Source organism: Mya arenaria, chromosome 10, assembly GCF_026914265.1.
Source record: "Mya arenaria isolate MELC-2E11 chromosome 10, ASM2691426v1".
In the NCBI taxonomy this organism is placed as follows: domain Eukaryota; kingdom Metazoa; phylum Mollusca; class Bivalvia; order Myida; family Myidae; genus Mya; species Mya arenaria.
In genome coordinates, this window is record NC_069131.1 from 8065795 (window position 1) to 8083806 (window position 18012).

Below are 18012 nucleotides of genomic sequence, written 5' to 3' on the forward strand. Positions count from 1 at the left end.
CCGGATCACTGGAGCGTTATCATGGATCAACAAAATGACGCCTATCGAGGAAAATGATGCCGGGAACATAAGATGAGACAGTGACACAAAACTTGATTGATACAAAGACGCGGAACAACACATTGTTTGTTCAGCTTTTTTATTATATCCATTCAATCCCTTAAATCTACCAAACCTACTATTTCAAAAGTGTGAGTAACTTCAGAGGCTAGCCCAAAATCCATCAATCTGATTATAATATTGTCACAAAAGTTTGTCAATTAACTTAGCCCTCCCCGCCCTAAGCGTCACCAGTTGGACACACGCCCTTCTGCAAAGAATTCCGGTGCATCCAGTTAGATTACCTTCATATGAAACCCTACTAAAATTAAGGTATACAGGTACTATTACTACACTTAATCAGAGACTCTTTACAGACCCGGAATAAAAGCTCTACGACAGCTGTAATACGAAATAAAAAAACTATTTAATTATCTGTTTTTGTACATTGGAAGTCATTCTGCTTAATTAGGCTCTCAGCTTCAATAAAATAATTACGCTACGAAAGTGACAAGCTTTATTATTGAATGATATGTTGATATTTTTATGAAAAGCCACAGAAACAAACTAAGTAGCCAAAAGTTTAAACATTAACCTCGTTTAATGGCACAGGGTAAACGCCAAAGACATAGAACACAAAAACAAACAAACAACACAAGCAAGAAACACGACACAACAGCACAAAACTCCAAAAACGTCACAGTGTATATAACTTATATAAAACCTAGGTATGTTTATCAAGGATTGTTAGGTACCGCCTTGGAACGGTCAGTAAATTAAGTTTACTGGGGGTTTAAATTAATATGCGTGCACAACCTCAAACCTATCTCAACAATCTTGAATCAAGTAAAGATGCAAAAGGTTAATCATATCAAAGTATACATTAACTTGAGAATACTTAATAATAAAACAAATTGTATATCGATCAAAGGCAATTTTATAAAATCAATTCTAGATCAAGCAAACAGTCATAGGGCCGAGTCCAGAACATCCACTCTCACTCACACTCCAATCACATTCCCGTAAGGAACACTCAAGTGATCACTTGAGTGGTACAAGGGGAGTGACACTCAAGTGATCTGTTCGTATTCACACGCCTCGCTAACACTCCATTTTATTAAGTGACCAATACAGTACAAATGCATGTATATATTCATGATCATATCGGTAGTATCAAACTTAAATTAACATTTTAAAAAGAATTTGTAAATAAAAATAAACATTTTGGATTGAAGATAACTGATGCAAAATGCACTAAAGAGCATTTTGTTGTTGATGTTCTTGTTTTGTTTTTTATATCTTTTTTATATTTTACGTTTTTCGTTGTATCACGCGTTTTAAATATGTATTCGTATATTATCTTGCCTTTGTAGTCTGCATAACGCGTTTAAAATAAAAAAAAATGAAAGATAAAAATACTTAATTTGAAATAGCTCATTGATAGAATAAGCGAATGATTCTACGTCTTTTGGGGAAATTACACCACGGAGTGAATACAAAAAATGTAGGACAAATTGGATTATGACAATATTAATAATAATAATATTAATAATAATAATAATAATAATAATAATAATAATAATAATAATAATAATAATAATAATAATAATAATAACTGAATTTAGACTGGGAAATACATACCAATACTCTGATCACGCTCTGAAATGAACATGTTGCGTAAAACCTCAAAGGTACCATACACATGAAATTAGCAACCTGTCGGCCTAGCGGCGTAAAGTTAGCGGCCTAGCGGCCTTGCGACATAGTGCGTGAAGTAAGCGGCCTAGCGGCGTGAAGTTGACGTCCTAGCGTCCTAAAACTGTTTCCTATTTTAAATATTTTTTTGCGTTTTCTTTTTGCATAAAGCAATTAATAAATTAAGGGTTTCGAACGCAAAATTCTTTGAAAAAAATATATAAACAATTTAAGACCGCTATGTTAATATATGAATAAAAAACATAAATTTATATGGGTTTTTTTTTGAAGAAAACGCATGAACAATTGATTTGAAAAAGAGAACAAGTGTAGGCCGATATGTTGCCAACTTCACGTCGCTAGGCCGCTCGGCCGCTAACCTAACGCCGCTAGGCCAATAGGCCGCTTACTTCACGCCGTTAGGCCGCTTACTTCACGCCGCTAGGCAGCTAACTTCACGTACAAAAAGCTGCCTCTTTTGTAGTCAGGGATGAATTGCAATCATCATATTTTTTTTTCATAGAAGTCCACGTTTTTGAAGTACATGTACTTCATTGGATTATCACGGTCTCTTAAATTTTTAACGAGGGAACGAGGATGTCCCTTATTGTTCCAAATATCTGATATATATAATCGTTTCTACTTGTCATGTACAATTGACACTCAAACTCGTATTCACAACCAATCCTCGAGGGCGGTTCAAGCGGCCTAGCCGAGCACTCACAAATGTCCAACTCACGCAAAACACTTGAGTCTCACTCACACCTGTGAGTACGAATATACCTTTCACTCGAAAATTTCTGAGCCACATTGTGATTACAGAGGATAAACTCAAGCGTTAGATTAAGAGTTTGAGTGAGAGTGGTTGTTCTGAATTATGCCCTAAATTTACTTAATTTTGTTTTTATGATACATGTAGTTAAAGTTCAATATAAATGTCAACCGATATATTCTCTTCGTTCAAAGACATATATTCGTTGTATCAATCAAACATCTATTTTTAGTAAAACTCGAACTCAAAATGGCAGAAATCTTCTGGTAGTTGTTTTATGTTTCGAGTTTGAATGTGATAAGATAAAAAACGATTTTCTGGATAGATCTTACCAATTACATTCTTAAGTAGCTTTTTTCATTATTTCATCTATCTGTTTTCCTTTATCTTGATATTTCTAAATACAAATAAGTTAATTGTCCCCAGAATCAACATATTACACGCAAAAACAGAAATAACTTTATACTGTTATAAAGGACTTGGGATAGTCCGAGAAGTCGGGGCCTGGTTTATGTTTGTGTTGCCCAAATTGGTATCATACAAACAGTACACAATATTGTATGTCATACAAAACAAAGCGTTAAAGTGAATACAGATAATACAAACCAGTTCATTAAACAACAGTTAATTGATCCAAACAGGTTGATATTTCGGACTTATTTGAAACAAACAAATAGTAAAGACATGGGAGAGATGATGTGTAAACAGAGATGTCCGTATTTTATATAGATATTCTAGCCTGAAAGCATACTTTTAAGTAAGAGCGAACTGCTTTTTTAAAAATATATTTATAGTTGTTGCCATTTCCTATTAAAGGTATTAAATTTTGTTAAAAAATGGACTTGTTCATTTTACCAGTGATTTATTTTACAGTGCAGCCGAGGCCTAAAGTAGAACAAATTTGAAGACCCATTCAGTCTTATGCAGGTAAACCATAAGTAAGCACAATTTTAAATTATTGTAAACATACAAAATATGCCTTGGTCTCTCTTTTTCTCAGGACTAATGGCTATTAGAGAACACGAAACTCAAACGGATTTCGAAAACAATCATTGCAAATGTACGTTCCAAGTAGAATTCTCAAATAAAACAATCTTACCTAGCATAATAATGCTTAAAAAGATGAATTCCGTACAACATGATTTTGTAAAATAAAATAGTACAATATTTTTATTTCTACACAATTGTTATTTTAACTTTATCAATACCTTTTTTATTTCTGTTCAGTGTCATTCTACACATAGAACAACATGCACTTCCGGGTTGTAATCAATACGCTTCTTGTCCTTTTTGTTTTGAAATCTGAAACAAGAGTCTAGTTTGAACCCCAAATGAATTGAACATTTGGGAAATAAGTCTTTTAAGTGTGTATACATGCTACGTTTAGTCTGGTAACTTGTAACTTCACGAAATGTTGGTATTCAGAACACTTGAACATTGCTCTTTCATTGGTGTAGTTATTATATCTTTTCCAACGGAGGGGTCACCCCTATAGCTCCCACCAATATAACATTTGCAGGCAAAACCAATGATTTTCCTTCAACTTTTCACGGCGGACTTACTTATACGGGCATATAATTGAAAACGATTCAGATACGACTTTATGTTTATATATGTTGGGACAAGTCTGAAGTTAGACCCATACAACTGCCTAAACCCCAGGCCCCAATTTCTCGAAACTTCTTAAGCTTAGCAGGCTTAAGTCGCTTATTTCAATTAGCCAAAATACATACTGAAAATGGATTTTGATGAATGAAATTTGGTTTATTCTGATAATCATACAGATTATTCCTACATAATTTCTAAAAATGCTTGAAGAAGTAAATATAACACATTTTATAGAACAACAAAAATAGTGAGATTAGCTTAATCCTGTTATAAGGGACTTAAGAAGTTTCGAGAAATTGGGGCCAGATAAACTCCTGTTCCACTAACTGTTCCAAATCTTCCTTTTTGTTTAGACTACCTGTTTTGACTCAGTAAGTTATGTTTCATTAGAAAATTCCAAAATATTTAATCAGCTTATTTAAACTGGATTTGACCGAATTTTTACAGATATAATGCCTATTGGTTCAGTTTGTATTTGTGCCACAACTAATAATATTTTCCACGGATCGTAATAAATACATTAACTTACAGATCGCTTCGTTAACACTATAGTTTAGTCTGCGCGAATGAAGTATAAACTCACAGCAATATGCCAAGCTCGAATGTCGTTTAGTAAAAATATTTTAAGTTATGATTTAAAACTTATTTATCAAGACGGCTCTCTTTTATGGTCCATACCATGACTCTTTAACTTCAAGCAGAACAATCCCGAAAACAACCTAAGACGAATAAATCTGAACCAACTCGATCTTTACAATATTACCTTTCAACGAACTGTATCTCATTGTTTGTCTGCTATTCAGTATGTGTAATTGCCTGTAGCTTTACATGATTTATGGCTCGGATGACTAACCGTTCAAGTTAAATACTTCCGTGTTTATTAAAGTGCTGTTTGATCACTCAGTAGCTAGATCAGTTGATGAAATAGGTTAGGATATTATGTTTACTGTAACTTACAATATTTATACTGGACATATTTAAAAGTATACCCTGGTTTTATTTAGTTTTACGATTGTCTTTATAAATTCATCAAGCGATGGTTAACGACGCGTATGCTCGTATTACAATTGTTGTATACATGTTGATAAATATGTGTACACTTGCAAGTAAGTTGTTTCTTTCTTTCAATCAATTTGCCTTGATAGAAAGTATGATCTGTTATTCTTCTTTAATACAAATCTTTCATTCATTCTCATTTCGTAGTTTTTGCGTCACTGTATCATAATTATAGCGAAAATTCTTGTCGTATCCTTGAGAATTAAAATGCAACTTTAAGAAAGAAAATATGTTAGATTTCCAAAATCATAAAAAGCATGTCAAGTTAAATTTGCATTATACGCACTTTGTAATATCAGCTTATATTCGTTTGTGTCTTCCTAAATGTTTAATTAGAATAAACAAACATGTTTTGTAAAACAAGGATGTTCACTGCGTTTTATGGCGCTAGTTATTTGTTGGAGTTACCTGTTCTTTTACTTATAAAAGTGTTAAACTCAACCAACTGTGTTAAAAAGGTGTCCCCATTTTCATTTGGAAAAGTCCTTAAGTATTTCATTAAAATATTCTTACTTCATTTGTTCTTAAATAGTTTCCATTTTATTTTACAGTCGGTCAATCTTGTCCAGCCTATTGCTCTTCTTTCGAACAAACCTTCGGTCAAAACAAATGCACATCATGTGAAACAGAATACTTCTTATCGAATGATGAATGCAAATCTTGTACGTACATAGGTACGAACTGTATTATATGCAGCAATGGCACATATTGTAGCAAATGCTTACCCGGGTTTTGGGACACAAACTGCGGAGCAATTTGTTCAGACGGTTGTGACACGAACTCGTGCAATGTGTTAAATGGGTCTTGTGCCTGCAAACAAGGTTTTTATGGATCGACATGTCAGGTTCCGTGTTCTCAAAACTGTCTCACAGACACTTGTGGACCTAACGGTGAATGTGGTTGCAAAGCGGGATATTACGGAAGCTCATGCTATGGAAATTGTTTTGAAACCTGTGAAGATTGCACCGATGCTACGACATGCTCGCTTTGTCCGCCTGGAAAGTATGGAACCCTTTGTGGTGACTCATGTCAGTGTAGCAGTAGATGCGACATAGTGACTGGTGCATGTATGAATTAAATATGTCCAAACAATTGCATAGTATGCATGGACAGTGAAAACTGCAGTGAGTGTGATCAAGGTTGGTATGGTCCAAAATGTAACTATATGTGTTCCGACAAATGTAATGGGGAATGTGAACAATATTCCGGAAATTGCAATGTGTGCTATCAGGGCTTCTTCGGACTGCAATGTGTCGATGAATGCATATATTGCCGTGACAGTATCTGCAACAAAGCGGGGGAGTGTGTTTTGTGTTATGTGGGAAAATTTGGATTATTTTGTAATAATACATGTTTTAGTGACTGTGTTGATAATAGATGCAACCAGATAGACGGATCATGTCAACATGAGGTTCAATGTCCTAGAAGTGTGTTACCTGTACAGACAATGTTACATGCACTGAATGCAAGAAGTCTTATTACGGCTTTTTATGTACGTTTGAATGTAGCAGTACGTGTAAAGGTGGAAATTGTGAATTAGAATCTGGTCGTTGTGAGAAGTGCGAATCAACATATTATGGAAACTTTTGTGAAAAAACTTGCTCTGAGAGCTGTGCACATTCCCAAACAGAATCAGTATGCGACCCAACAGGAAAGTGCAACAATGGATGTATTGATGGTTTCATTGGTGATACGTGTACTACAGGTATGTTGTTTTTTTAATACAGAAATAGCAAATTCATATTTAATTATTGAATTGATAGCAAATGTCAAAATAAGTTGTGTAGGTAGTGTTGGAGGAAAGGTTGGGGTCTCGGTCTGTTCATTTACGGAAATAAGATCACATTACCACAAGAAAGCTTAAAAGTACCAAGCAGTATTCCACTGACCGGTGTGTATTTATTTAAGTTAATACACTCCGTCGGTGTATAGAGTTTTTAACTTTAAACAGTGGACTGCCAATTTGATTTCACTCACGTTTTTGAAACTGTGGCCCATTTTACTGTTTAAATCAAACGTCATTGCGAACAAATCTATGACAAATGATCAGTAACGTCATTTTCGTAATGAATTGAGGCTATAAATCTGGCGCATTTGTCATACAACACTCCTTTTCGTCAGTTTAATTAGTTTAAGGTCTAAAATAAAGTGATTATTTTTTCAGCAGGAAATATGTCTTTTTTTCATTTTGTGAAAACCGAATGTTCATATCAAAATGAAAGTAATATCCAACTCAAACAAACATTTATTTTTCAGTTTTTTTCCTAATTGTTTTGACAATTATTTCTTTCCGAAAACGCTTGCAACCACAAGAACCACGTTTAAATGCGTTATTGTGATTAAAAGGTAATGGTCATAAAGTAAACCTGTTTCCCTTTAAGCATCCATTCATCACTACAATATGTCCATGAGCAATTATTAAAGGTCAACAATAATTTGAGCCTACGATTTCAGAAGCCGGTAACCAATCACATGATGGCCCTGAAGAAGGAACTGGCTCTAGCTTGATGATCGTTGGAGCAGTTATTGGTACTCTTGGCGTATTTGTTGTTATATCACTGGTTGTGGTGTTAATATTAAAGAAGAAAGGCATTATTTGGTAAATATGTACACACTCTAAGTTATTAACATTAGATGGAATATAATTATGTTGCATTCTTCGGTCTGCGTGTGAATGTAGGCCGTATTTTCATTATTGATTTGTATACCCAATTTGCACTGTGTATTATACGAACATATTTCAAACCATACGTTGAAATAGAAAAAGAAAACTCCATTAAATAATCTTACAAATGGCAGATATATCTAAGCATTATTTTGACCGCCCAGATTTTACTTTGTATCATAAATTAAGTGAAACGTTCTAATGCTTACAGGAAGACGCAGCAGAAGACATATGAAGACATATCGCCAGAACAAAACCAGGATAAACCCTACACAAAGTTAGACGAGACAAACACGAGTACACATTTGTTTTCATTCGTTTTATATTTATAGCATTGTAGAATAGGATCACCTGTAATTTATAAAATACAATATACTTTCAGATGTTGCCGTATTTCAAGTTACATGTTCAAGATTTTCAGTCAAATTCTATGAAACAAGCAAATTCCGCTTTGTATGTAACAACGTTGTAAAGCAAAATTTGACTTTACAATAAAAATGTTGGACGATTGTACGTTTTTTAACTAAAGAAATACATTGACTGCCAAGCATTTACCATGCATTCTAGACACATATTACCATTTAAATTACAGCCATAAAATATTTACGCAAGTATCATATTTCATCCACAGCGTCGTATGAGATTCCCGATACTGAAACAAGGTCAGGCATGCGTAACGAAGGCACAGACGATGGTGTATACTACAATGACGAAAAGGCATACTACAAGAATGTAGGTGGACGTGTGCAGATGACATGACTAACGCTTAGAAGGTTTAGCGATGACCAGTTCTACAATATCGACGATGTATACTACAATATAAAAAGTAACGTTTAGAGGTTTTGACCATGACAAGTTCTACAATTATTATATATCGATGATATAATTAAAGGACATGAGCAGAAAACATGACCATTGAAACAAATATGTTGTGGATATTGCATATATTGTATGGTTTTGAACCATGTGCCTCAAAACTAAGACTGGGTTGTAAGACCATAAAGCTATGTATCATACTCATCTAACTTTGGCGTATATAACCCGTTGTATTCTTAGTCTTGAAATATATCACGACTTGTCGATGCGAAGAATTAGGAAGGCGCATTATGTTCAATGAATTTTTACTAAGACACATTTAATCTATGACATCGTTTCTAAAGTTGTTAATACATATCTAACAAGCAATGACAAAATATTGGTCTCCGTAAGTATTTTACCCTAAAGAAAATCATAGATAAACACAAACTCAAAACAACAAGTTATGTGTATTTCGATGCTATGTTTGTATTAGGATTGTAAATAAATAAACACAGGTTCTTTCGGCAGTGTATACACGTGTACATTTAATATGCAATATTGCCCGGAGAACATTTTTGTAGTGAATTTATAATAAAAAATACATCAATATTTAGTTTGAACTGTGTTCTCTTCTTATGTAACTATTTCCAAAATGTAGGTACTAAAGATGATGCCTTAACTATGAATTAGCGTTTATACAAGGGTTGTCCAAAAACTCTGTGACAAGCTAAGTATATAAACAGGGGAATAATTTGATATCGCGATTTCGACACTCTTTTTGAGCATATCAATAATGTACAGACAAATTCAGACAGAAAACGTTGTAAATAACAATTTGGTATCAAAACATTAAATTTACTGTCATATATGTCATATATGCTGCGGCGCACGGTCGACGACATTTCTGACATAAGTCCATTTATGCGCCTTTCTCAAAGTAAACCCCCGGTGTCCCATGTATCTGTGATAGCGTTGCACACAAGCTGGAGAAACATTACCAAACCAGTCAGCAGGCAAATGCCTATTAAATGTTAATATGGCAGACATCAGATCTTTACTGGATTCGAACTTCAGACCTTTTAACTGTTCTTTTAATTGTGGGAAGTAAGCAAAATCAAGTTGGCAAGGGGTAGGACGTAATTTCGCTTCATGCAAACATTAAGTGAGAAAAATGTTTCATGGCAAACAAAATGGCGGATTTAGAATAAAAAGTATCAAATCAGGTACCAACTTTTGCCTGGTAAGTGGACTTTTTTTAATTTTGAAATTTTCATCGGCGACAGGCTATCTTTTTCTGTGCTTGTATTGACGGATTTCTTTGTCACTGTGGTTTTGTGTGGATTCCCGTATAACGTGAGGGTCGTTCGCTTTCGAAATCGGGCCATGGTGAAGTCCGTTCAAGTCCGTTCCTGAAGTGAAATCGTCGTTGACTTCAAATTATGATACACATCACATTCCAGACTGAACGATTCTCGGAGCTAAAAACGTATCCTCTCAAGGCTAAACAATTGTGTAGAAGTTTGTTTGCATTTCACCAAATGTGGGTAATATGCTTGCAATAACAAACGTGTACGGGGGGGGGGGGGTGTTGAGGAACAATAAATCGGTCAGGACTTGTGTAGTCGAGTAATAACCATGAAGTTTGGAGAGTAGGAATATATACATGAAAGCACAGTTACAACATGCACAGATATGCCATATTTGCCTAGAAAATACGAACAATCGTGGATAAAATCAACACGTTTATTTGCATACATTTTTCAAAATTTAAAGAAAAAGTCCACTAACCAGGCAAAAGTTGATACCTGAATCGGTACTTTTCATTCTAAATTCGCCATTTTGTTTGCCATGAAACATTTTGTTTACATAATGTTTGCATGAAACGAAATTACGTCCTCCCCCTTGCCAACTTGATTCTGCTTACTTCCCACAATTAAAAGAACAGTTTAAAGGTCTGAAGTTCGAATCCAGTAAAGATCTGATGAAGATCAAGTACGGGGCATATTGCAATCGCTTGAAACCAAGAATATCGATTACCAGCTGTGAAGTTCGCCGAGTGCGTAGGTGCGTTGTCTAGGGTTCTCATGAAGAGCGGGTTGGTTTGTACGCAGAGCATTCATTATATTGCGGCAAAGGACCTGAAACTCATATGATTAGGCTATCATGTATTGATTTTACACTATTAATAAAAGCTATGAATGTAAAATTCAGGAAAAAAAATGCGTTTGCTATAATAGAATCTATTAATATATAACACAATAATCTATAAATAATAATTAATAATACCTTTACATAATATGCGGCGTTCACATTAAAAACATACGACATATAAGGCCTAATAAATAATTGTTTGTTTCGGGTAACCCTTCCCTACCTAATAAATGCCGCAAACCCTAGAAATTTGACAAACAAACAAAAAAGCAATCTTCCAAGTGAACTATAAACATAATGTTTTAGAACATATGTTGTAATTTCTTGAACAGAATATGGCTCCACGACAACAGCAATATATGGGTGACATTTGCAAGAAATAACGCTATTTCCAAGAAAATGATCTTGACATAAAATATATTTGAAACATTATTAGTGTCAACTGTGACGTTTCACGATTTAATGATCCGATAGTAGTAATGTACCTCTTGCAAAGCACAAATGTGGCATAACACAACTGCAGAGCACAGATGTGGTAAAACACCACAACAGCAGAAATGTGGCATAACACGAAAGCAGAACACAAATGTGACATAATACCACTGCAGAGCCTTAATGTAGCATAATACCTCTACAGAGCACAGCTATGGAATAAGAGCACTGCAGAGCTCAATTGAGACATTACACTACTTGCACACACAAATGTGATATTACACCATTAAACCACTGCAGAGCACAATTGTGGCATAATACTGCTTGTATAGCACAATGTGGCATAAAATCACAACAGAGCATAATTGTTGCACAACACTTTCCAAGCACATATCGCTTATTTGCATAAAAAATACATAACATTATAAACAAAACGGCATTACATAACCAAACACGGTATTCTTCCTTGCTACACGATCTTTCATTGATCACAGTGCAAAGCATCGGTTGATAGTCATAGAATATACAAACAGATTATCGATTTCAAAGTGTACATAATTATAATTATGTATATACTTATAGTATATCACTAAGAAAATGCATCAAATATGCGTCTCAAAAACATCCAATAATTACATAACGTACCGAACATGCCAATTAATGTTCAGTGCTTGGTTGAGATGTCCGGCTGTTCCATTTTGATGTCAGCTCTGATGATTTACCCGTGTCCGTTCGCTCCTTGGACCCATGAATCTGGCTTCCTGCTGTATGACGGTTGTTAAGCCGTTTGTAAAGCGCTCAGTGCCCAAGCATCAATAGCAGACAACGTCTCGCCCGGGCTGCAGTCCGGCCAAATATCGTTCTCCCTTACGAAAACGACTGCGAAAAGGCTATCCAAAAACAAATGTTTTTGAACACTTAAAATAAAACTTATTCCCGAATGCTTTGACTATTAAATCACAAATTTTAACAAGAGAAATAAACGTATACACACCACATACAAAAATACATACATAGCCATAATTAGGATCAGGCATTAAAATTGAACAATGTATCGTGTTAGTTACAATGTCTTACGTAGAACGGGGTTGGTGTTGGTGTTGGTCAAATGAACTGTTTGTAAACATACTTCATGATGGGCATATTTCTGGAATGGTATTTTTCTTGGTAATTTTTAAACTGAATTTTTCTTTTAATACGCATTTACAAAGTATCACTATATAAAAAATAGCAGGTGTACTATATGAAGTGTTAATCTTAGATAAAAAATGTTACGAAGAACAACTTTTTGTGTTGTTATCATTCATGTTTACATAATAATTTGTGAAAAATGTTTATGAAAACTGGATGATTTTGCGATGTTTATTTTTTTTTCAACGTGTATGTCTAAAACTCATGATGTTTTTTCTTGTAATTGTACCATCTGGTGTCTAGACCCTTTAAGGATTATTACAGTGAGCATGTGTCCATACTATGTGAGCGCAGTAGGGTACGCGAGCAAACTCCGTGGAGCGCAGTAGCGTAAAGAAAACATATCCACTGCATATGTTTGTATAAAACATAGCCGGTAACTGTAACACCGTAAACCACTGGCTACATGACGTCGCGCTAATCCAATCAGATTATATAAGATGGATTGCATTTTTATCGACAAGCTCGGGCGAATGTGAATATCTTAAATCACTTTACATGTGTGTGTGTGTGTGTGTTTGTGTGTAACCAAAAAAGTCGTCAGTGGGTTTTATAATATATATTTTTCCCATTGTTTATGTTTTATCATAAACGAATCGTTATCAACATGCATGCATCACTATCAGCCTGAACGAATCGCTATCGTTTAACTGAACAAATCGTTCTAAGCTTTGCATGAGATGATCAGGTATGTAATGCACCCTGTGTGAGTATACACAAGTCCTATGAAGCGCAAAATAATAAAGCTAACGTAATTGATAACCTACATTCTGAAAAATTGAGGTAATACTTATAACGTTTTTTGAAAAGAACTAAGTATTTTTGAAAAAGGTTAATAGGTAAGTCTATTTAAAGGATATCGTAAAACACATTATGTATTAGGTCAATTGAATATACTATTTATATTGAATTAAGTGCTCAGTGAGCACACTAAACTGCTAACTCGATCCCTTTTTGGTATAATTATGTCTGTACATCATCATGCATTAAACTTTTTTTATATTCTTAATCAGGAAATAAAAGGACAATTGTGAGGATAACTACTCGTAAACAGGTTGATCCCTTCAGTGAACTGCCCTTATTCCACCGAATCATTTATTAATAGCATTATAGTTATATTTTGTAATATGTGTTTGTGTCCTTGATGCGTTCAAAGTCTCGTTGAGTGTCTCTGTGTGATCTGTGTGACTTAAGACAATCTCAAGGTTTCATGATTTATCGCAAAGATCATGCCTTCTTATGACTTATATATAGCACCTTTTTCATTTTGGTAAGCACTATCTTTTAAAGGTTGATTGCAAAATTGTAAGGATAATGGTTAATATTTGCTATGCCAAGTTTATCGTCCACTTGTGGCTTGTTGGATAACACTTTGTTTCCAAATGATGCGCTTATTAATCACTTTTTATCGCAGAAATTTGAATGCGATAACTCTGATTAAGTATTGGTTTATAATTTCGGACAAAATTAATATTCAAATTTGTAAATCAATTCAATATCTTTAAAAACCGGACAAGAACAAAGGAAGCAAGTCAAACAACTGTAGTGGCAAAAGTATGTTGACGCTCCTGGATTTTAGTAACTAAGGCCGAGAACACGCGGGGCGTAATGTCTTTGACATTTCAGCCTTATATGCGCTTTTCGTAATCGCAGTCTCTAGTAAGTCCGCAAGTCAATACCTTTTTTTCTTTGATCAGTCAGACATCTTCTTTATTTCTGTTCAGCTTGTTCGTAGGCATCTTTTCTTTTAATTTGTTTTTAAATCTGAAACACGAGTCTAGTTCGAGCCCCAAATGAGTTCCTCAGTGTTTACATTAATACTATCCGCCAGTACGCCCTGCCATACAAATCAAGTTTAGTTTCCCCGAAAAGGCGCTTGCTTATCTATAGAAGTCGGGAATATAAATCAACGATGTGTATTCATGCTACGTTTAACTGTTAATAGTTTATTGTAACTTCACGAAATGTTGATATTCAGAATGTTTGACCATTGCTCTTTCCTGATATACTTTTTCCAACGGGAAGGGTCACCCCTATAGTTCCCACCAATATAACATTTGAAGACAACATTTATGCAAAAAGCTGCAGAAACAAGCTCAGTAGCAATTTTTTTAAACATAAACCCGGTTTAATGGTACTGGGTAGACGCCATAGACATAAAACATAAAATCACAAACAAGAAACATAGAAGAACAGCACAAAACTCAACAAACAGCACAATGCATACATACTTTATATAAAAAAAAACTAGGTATGTTTATCAAGAATTGTTAGGTACCGCCTTGGAACGGTCAGTAAAATGTTAATTTACTGTGGGTTTAAACCAGTTCATGTGCACAAACCTCACTCACAACACCAATCGAATACCGTCATTTGTTTACGGCTGATTCAATTATAAGGGCGTATAATTCAAAATGAATCAGATACGACTATGTGTTGATATTTGATTGGGCAAGTCTGAAGGTGGACCCATACATCTGCCTGATCCGTGTACTCCTGTGTACTCCTGTTTCGCTTACCGTTCCATATCATCTGTTTTTATTTTTCAGTATTGCATAAAAAAACAAAATTATTTATTCATCTTATTAAAACTTGACTGACTAGCAAAAATTCACATATATAATGACTATAGATTCAGTTTGTATTTGGTGCCGCAGCTTCTTATATTCTATACATATCGTTATATGATACAGTAACTTACAGATCGCTTGAATTACTATTGAGTTAAACCTACTCGTATTGGCGTTTAGTAAAATAATTTTAAGATTTGATTTAAAACTTGTTTTAATATCAAAACGGCAGTCCCATCCTGGCCAAGATATTGTATTGACACCTTAAGTTTAAGCAGAACTATTCCGAAAACAACCTAAGACGAATAAATCTGAACAAAATCACCTATTATAATATAATCCTAAAGAAAATACTTTATTTCAACGAGTTGTATCCCATTGCTTGTCTGCTATTCAGTATGTGTAGTTGCCTGTAACTTTACATGATTCATGGCTTTGGTAGAGTAACCATTCAAGTTAAAAAAGTTAAAAGTTAAAACACTTCCGTGTTTATTAAAGCGCAGTTTGTTTTTTCAGTGGCTGTATCATGTGATGAAATTGGTTTGGGTATAATGTTTACTGTATCGTACAATATTTGTACTGGACATATTTACATTTTTACCATGCCTATTTTTTTGTTAAACAATTGGTTTTAAACTTCATTAAGCAATGGTTTACGATGCGTGTGCTCGTATCACAATTGTTGTACGCATGTTGTTAAATATGTATAAACCTGCAAGTAAGTTGTTTCCGTTTCATCTATTCATAAATATGCATTGATAACAATATTAGTTGTTATTCTTCTTTAATAAGAACCATTTCTATATTCTAATCTCGTAGTTTATGCGTCAGCTGTATCATAATTATGGCGAACATTTAAAATCCTGTCGTATACTTTAGGCATTTAAATGCAATTTTAAAAAGAAAATATGTTAGATTTTTACCAGCAAGAACACCTGAAGTTATTGTTTGCATTATACATTGTACTTACTTTGAAACATTTACGCTTTGCGTGGTCCCAAATGTTTAATTAGAATAATCAAACATATATTTTTAAACATGGATGTTAACTGCGTATTATGGCGCCAGGTATTTTTGGAGTTACCTGATCTTTTACTAATAGATATGTGAAACTAAACTCAACCAAGTATATTAAAAGGTGTCTCGATTGATAAAAAAGTCCATAAATCTACAATTGAAATTTTCTTACTTCATTAGTTCTTAAATATGTTCATTCTTTTTACAGTTGGTAAATCTTGTCCAACCTATTGCTCTTCTTGCGAACAAACCAAAGGTCAAGGGCGGTGTACATCCTGTGATACAGGATAGTTCTTATTGAATGATCACTGCAAATCTTGTACAAACTGTATTACATGCAGCAATGAAACACATTGTGAAGAATGCGTGCCAGGGTTTTGGGACACCAAACGCAGAACATTTTGTTCAGTCGGTAGTATCACAAATACCTGTATTCTGATGGATGGGTTTTGTACCTGCAAATAAGGCTTTCATGGATTGACATGTCAAATTCCCTGTTCTGAACAGTGAACTGATGGTACGTCGTGCTCTGTTTGTCCGCCTGGAAAGAATGGAACCCTTTGTCTTGGCTCATGTCAGTGAAGCAGTAGATACGACATAGTTACTGGTTCATGTGAAGACGAAACATGTCCAAACAATTGCATATCATGTGTTGACAGTGATAACTGCAGTGAATGTGTTCATGGTTGGTATGGTTCAAAATGTAACTATGCGTGTCATAACTCTTGTTATGGGGTATGTGAGCAAAATTCTGGAAATTGCAATGCTTGCTTTCTAGGCTAGTTCGGACTACAATGTGTCGATGAATGAATATATTGTCATGACAGTAACTGCAACAAAGCGGGTGAGTGTTCGTCGTGTTTTAATTGGAAATAAGGATCGTTTTGCAATACAACATGTCCTGAGGACTGTGTTGGTAATATTTTGTAACCATATTGATGGATCGTGTCAACATCAGGTTCAATGTCCTACGAATTGTGTTACCTGTATAGACAATGTTACATGCACTGAACGCAAGAACTCTTATTACGGCTTTCCAGGTACGTTTTCATGTAGCATAACGTGCAAGGGTTGCAATTGTGAATTAGAATCTGAACGTTGTGAAAACTTTAAATCAACATATTATGGAAACTTTGGTGAAAAAACCTGCTCCGAGAGCTGTGCACATTCCCAAACAGAATGCAATATCCATAGCATTGTATGATAGTATCAGCAGTAATTTAAAAAATACGTTATACTTTCAGATGTAGCCGTATTTCAAGTTACATGTTCAAGATTTTCAGTTTGTCAAATTCTTTGAAACAAGCAAATTTGGCTCTGCATGTAACAAAATTGCAAAGTAAAACTTGTCTTTAAAATTCCAAAAAAAAGTTGAACGATGGTTTTTGAACTAAAGAAATAAGTAGACTAGCAAGCATTTATCATGCCTTCGAGTCGAGTACCACCCTATGCATCAAATGATTTACGCAAATATCATATTTCATCCACACCGTCGTATGAGATTTCCGATTCTGAACCAATGTCTGGATGGCGTAACGAAGGAACAGAAGATGGCGTCTACTACAATAACGAAAAGGCATACTACAATAATGTAGGGGGACATGTGCAAAGGACATAACGCTTAGAAGTTTTAGCTATGACCTCTTTTAAAATATCGACAATGTATACGACAAAAACATATACTAAAGAGGAGAAAAAAAACATGACCATTGACACAGATATGTTTTAAATAGTGCATGCATTGTTTATAGAATAATACATGGTTGACCATGGCTTTTGGTTAGCTTGGTGTTATACGAGTGTTGTCTTGAATCGCTGATTGCTAACATTATTGCTCATCCCAATTTTATGTTATTTTTTAAAAAGAATCGTAAAATTGAAATGTCTCCAGCAGCTGGTTGGGCAGACTCAATGAATTTGCTGGGATTTTATTTAAGCCGTGGATATGATGCCAAACATTTTGAAGAGTACTTGCCTTCTGGTATTAGAGGATAATATCCTTATAAAAAATAAAGTTG

General features: G+C 34.6%; 1 long non-coding RNA gene across 1 annotated transcript; it reads left to right on the forward strand.

Annotated features, from left to right (window-relative positions):
- The first annotated feature begins 5034 nt into the window (after positions 1 to 5034).
- Positions 5035 to 9165, forward strand: LOC128206819 (uncharacterized). Its single transcript, XR_008256592.1, has 5 exons — positions 5035 to 5220; positions 5722 to 6875; positions 7625 to 7769; positions 8047 to 8132; positions 8467 to 9165. It is a non-coding gene; the product is annotated as an uncharacterized LOC128206819 (long non-coding RNA).
- Positions 9166 to 18012: the final 8847 nt, after the last annotated feature.